The sequence below is a fragment of the Sinocyclocheilus rhinocerous genome, unplaced genomic scaffold (genome assembly GCF_001515625.1).
Source record: "Sinocyclocheilus rhinocerous isolate Xijiao unplaced genomic scaffold, SAMN03320098_v1.1 scaffold864, whole genome shotgun sequence".
Classification (NCBI taxonomy): Eukaryota; Metazoa; Chordata; class Actinopteri; order Cypriniformes; family Cyprinidae; genus Sinocyclocheilus; species Sinocyclocheilus rhinocerous.
Genome location: NW_015645567.1, coordinates 1,568,214 through 1,573,321, shown reverse-complemented (window position 1 = coordinate 1,573,321; position 5,108 = coordinate 1,568,214). Strand labels below are relative to the sequence as shown.

At 37.8% G+C, this 5,108-nt stretch overlaps 1 pseudogene; it reads left to right on the top strand.

Moving 5' to 3' along the window:
• The window catches only part of LOC107706796 (2-oxoglutarate dehydrogenase, mitochondrial-like), a 33,979-nt pseudogene that overhangs the window by 15,650 nt on the left and 13,221 nt on the right, over window positions 1-5,108 (top strand).

The window sequence follows — 5,108 nt, the reverse complement described above, 5'->3', positions numbered from 1 at the left end:
TAACAATACATTTACCTCAGAATAACCATTTGGTGTCCATAATCTCATTAGTCAGCTAGATAAAATGCATATTCATATTTTTACTTAACGCGTTGACATAAGAAAGAATGCAAGGAGCTAATAATGGTAAAATTCAACACCTCCTATATAATTGCATGTTAATAATGAAGAAAAACAGACTGGATGTGTGCAAGACATGTGACAACATTTATAGGATGCATTGATTAGGAGCCCAAACTACACTCAATGGGCAAGTGATGCTGAAATAATTATGGTCCCACAATTAAAAATCATTGGCACCACAGATTCTGTGTTAATTACAATTCTTTGTGACTGTATATAGTTCTCAAGTTGGAAAAGACGTTTAGTTCCCAATTTAAGTGATCCTTAGTTCCCAGGACATCTACAAGATGGATTAAAATGCTGATAAAGAAAAGAAAAGATGAGACATAAGCACATGACAGTATGATTGAAATGTTTAAGATAATAATAATAATACACATTTATTATGTGTTCAGGTTTTTTAAGGTATCTAATATTCTGATGCTTAATTTCCATGATCTAAATATTCTTAAGAATTAAAAGTTTGTTGTCATTTGAACGTGTGTAGGCCTTCTTGCATTATTATGCTGTTATATTATGATTATATATTTAGTGGCATAAAATGGTCTTAAATTGACAATAATATTGTTTATCGCATTTATTTCTGGGGCAATATATCGCTCAACAAAAAGTTGTTATCGTGACAGGCCTAATTCTGTGGCACCTAAAAAAATAATTTGGCGCCTAATTTTGTTTCTTATAGGAGCCAATGGCTCCTTAATTGATTTTTTTTGTCTGGAGCTCTGTGTTACACATTGTGAATGAATGCCATGTTTTAGCACACCTTGAGATCATAGGTCAGAACAAACTGCTATGCGAGATTCTGGTCTACATTTCAGCTTAATGGTTTGCAGATAATACACTCACATGTTGCTTATTAATCAATGAGAAAAGAGTTAATCTGAGTTTGGTTAAACACGGAGAGAGAGAGCTCTTCTTTGGCAAGGGTTAGGATGGTGTATGCGGTGGTAAACTTTAATCAGCCCTTTACATTCCCCGCGGTAGTTAGCCTGTCACCTGACAGCAGAAAGCAGTGACCGAGTGATTGACAGCTAATATTAACCAATCTAAAATCTGCATTAAAGTTAAAAATGTAAAGCTGAAGTTTAATTGGTTATGTAACGTTTGATAGAATGACAGACCGGTCACCGTATCAACACTCAGAAGGCCAAAATGGTCGCAATTTCGAGCCTTGAGTTCAACTGTACACTGAAACACATTTCTAGGTAAAATGTGTTTGTTCAAACATGCATGTTAAGAGTAACATGTTGCCATCTGTAGCGTCTTATGCATGCATTCCCTCTGGCACCAGTGGACTGGGCTGGAATAGATCTGTTTTTCACCCTCATCTTTCCTTTTTCCTCTGCTCACGCTATTGGATTAGCTTTTTCTTTGCATGTTCTGTGTCTTATGTGCTTGAATGTGCTTTTATTTGCACTTTTAATTTATAAAAATTGCACTTTTAAAACATAAAAATTGTTTCACATCCATACTTCCTCTAACGCAGTTTTTGTCTTCTGTGTTTTTATGTGTGTCGGTCGGATTCACTGTGGTGTTTTGTTTCTCTTGCCCTACCTCCCCCTTCTCCATCCATGTGTTTGCATGTCTGCTGCCAGGCTTCTATGGACTGGAAGAAGCGGATCTGGATAAAGTTTTCCAGCTTCCCACCACCACCTTCATCGGGGGAAGTGAAAGTGCCCTTCCACTCAGGGAAATCATCCGGCGTCTAGAGGTACGTATCCACCAACAATATAAATGTTTTGTCTTTCTGCTATCGAACTATAAAGATTAGTTGTTTTACATGACTTCTCTCTCGCTGCACTATGCAGATGGCCTACTGTCAGCACATCGGGGTGGAGTTCATGTTCATCAATGACCTGCAGCAGTGCCAGTGGATCAGACAGAAGTTTGAGAAGCCGGGAGTGATGCAGTTTACTCTGGACGAGAAAAGGACGCTACTGGCCCGTATGGTCCGCTCAACCAGGCCTGTCCATGCCATTGTTTTCCGGAGACCTGAATGCATTATTTGCCATTCAAATAATTTAAGCACAGGCACACTTTTTAAGCAAAACCCTTCACAAAACGGAAATGAATTTATACATCCACTAAAATTTACATCAGTTGTTTAAAGGTCATTTAAAAAAATGCAAGAAAAGGGAATCATTTGCATCAAACAATTCACTTGCATCATTTGTTTGCAGATGACACTTGCTGTGATATGTGACCCGTGCTTGCAAAATGAGTCGGAATGAGCAAACTTTCGAAAATGAGTTCTCTTCGTTCTACATTAAAATACCTTCTAGGGCAGTGACGGTGGCAGATTTTTACCACCGTGGTGGTAATGGACCAACTACCGCCGGTGGTGCGGTGTTGATAGGCTATATATATATAATTAATATTTATAATTTTGAAACACAAATAATAAATGAGGCTCAATCATCTATTAACAAACATGCGTGTTTATTTTAGCACTTCCATCAGTGTACATGCAGTCTGCAAAACACAAAAATAAATATCAAAGAAATAATACAGTTAAACAAGAAAGTAGCCGAAATAAGAAAGTTAAATACACCCTGTCTACCGGACACGAGCGGCTCATTATACCTCATTATAATCAGTTATGCTACACTGGATGCGCCTGGTTCAGACTCATGTCATACAGAATTCGCTATGAATATTTATAAAGCTGGAATGCTGCGCTTTGCAACGATATATCCTACAACTTGTGGTGAGAAGCAGCAGCAGTTGTCCAGAAGTGAGCAAAGAAAAAGGTCCTCCTCTCAGAAAACGTACAAATAAAGATCATTTTAGATGTTTAATTACTATTTGAAGCATTGGGATCACTAGAAGAGGGCTTAATTAACTCATTTTTGTGGAAACCTCAAATTCGACCAAAACTGACATTTTTCACTTTTTTTGCCTGTAGCTCAATTTTAGACCGTGCGCATTCCAACTCATTTTGCCAGCACAGGTCACATATGTTGTTATTTAACACACTTTTTAGTATGTCAATGTTTTTGTAATGCTGCCAGGTTTGAGGAGTTCCTGCAGAGGAAATGGTCATCAGAGAAACGTTTCGGCCTAGAGGGATGTGAGTCTCTCATTCCTGCACTCAAAACCATCATCGACAAATCTAGTGAGAACGGAGTGGAGAGCGTTATCATGGGAATGCCACACAGGTAGAGGAACAACCAACTGTACAATAGGGCTGCCCCCTAATAGTCGACTAACCATTAGTCGACGAGAAGAGACTTGGTCGACCAAAATTTTATTAGTGGCTTAGTCGCAGAAAAAAATAAAACAATCCACAGGAAGTGGCAAAGTCACGTAGTCCGTGACGGACAGATAGTTAACGGCTGGTCTATGTGGTAATACAGTATTAATGCAGGACATCCAAATGATTGCTTATCAGTCATCGACCTCAAATATGGCTTATCATCTGAATAAATGTGTGCTATTCAAGTGTCTGTGTGGGAGTATGGAAGCTGAATAGTAGCGCTCACTGCATGACAGATGGAGGCGCCGGTGCAGTCACTTGCTCTTAAAATACTCTGTCATTTTTGGTCATGAAGATAAGAGTAATACATCTTTTGAATCTGCAAAGACTCTGTTTATTTGTGTGCACTGACAATAACACACATTCGTAATCATTACTTCTGCGGTTTGCTGTGGCAAACTTTATGTGTGCGCTTGAGAGCTTATTAGGCTATGTAGGCAATTAAATGCTCATTATTATGACTTGAATGGTTTATTAATAAACGTGTGATTATTCGATTAATGCTTAAAATTAATGACTACTAGTCGAGGGTAGCCCTACTGTACAATGTATGCTGGTTAATGAAGTATACTGTATATGTAGGGCCATTGAAACATGTCTGAATTATCTGCTCTCCATCAGAGGCCGTCTGAATGTGCTTGCTAATGTGATCCGTAAGGAGCTGGAGCAGATCTTCTGCCAGTTTGATTCAAAGCTGGAAGCTGCAGATGAGGTGAGGAGCTCTTTCAAGCCACCTTCATTTCCTTCAGCACTAGTTTCTTGTTAAGCTCAGTATACAGATTACAAAACAAATATTTCCGTTTACACACAAATAAAAAGCCAGATCTACTTTTTTTTTTAGGCCCAAGGACCCATTTCAGCAATTCTTCCACAAAAATGACCTCGGTACCTCGGTTTTGAAGTCGTTTCAAATACTGGTGTGACTTTCTAACATTTGCAGATAAGGATGTAACCATAAGATATAAGTTATGTGCTGAGGGAAACATGTCTTAAATGCATATGGCAGCACACGCATCCGAAAGAAGTGCAAGCCGCTTTAAACTGTATGCTTCTCAGAATCCAGTTCACATCATGCAATTCTCATTTTTTGAGAGACTTTTTTTCTCATTTTTATGAGTTTACATCTCTCTTTTTTTCCTGCTAAGGAATAAAAAATAAAAAAGATAGCACATTTTATCTCACAATTCTGAATTAATTTATTCTTTTTTAAGTTTATGTCTCACAATGCCACCACAGGATGTAAAAAATTTAACTTTTTGCAAATTGTCAGGAATTGTGAGATAAAAAGTCGCAGTTACCTTTTTTTATACTGTGGCAGAAACAAGCTTTCGTAATTATGATGTAACTAAAAAAATGTGCATGGTTGAATTGTTCACAGTAACAGGCATTTAGAAAATAGGTTGAATTGTCATTTCATGACAACTTTAAAATGAAAGTGATAATGTTTAACAAATATTGCAAATCTGGAACAACCGGGGCAGTGATACATAAAACATTCAGTACTGTAATTGTGGTTTACTTAATTAGCTCTGCACACAATCCATGGTGACATGCTTTTTGTGAAAACAGGTGTCCTCTCCCACATGTCTGGGAAAATGATATAAACTATGTAATATTATCATTCCAGTCCTGTTCATGTTTCAGTTTCTCTTTGTGACTTTTCTTTAGGGCTCAGGTGATGTGAAATATCATCTGGGTATGTACCACAGACGCATCAACCGAGTGACTA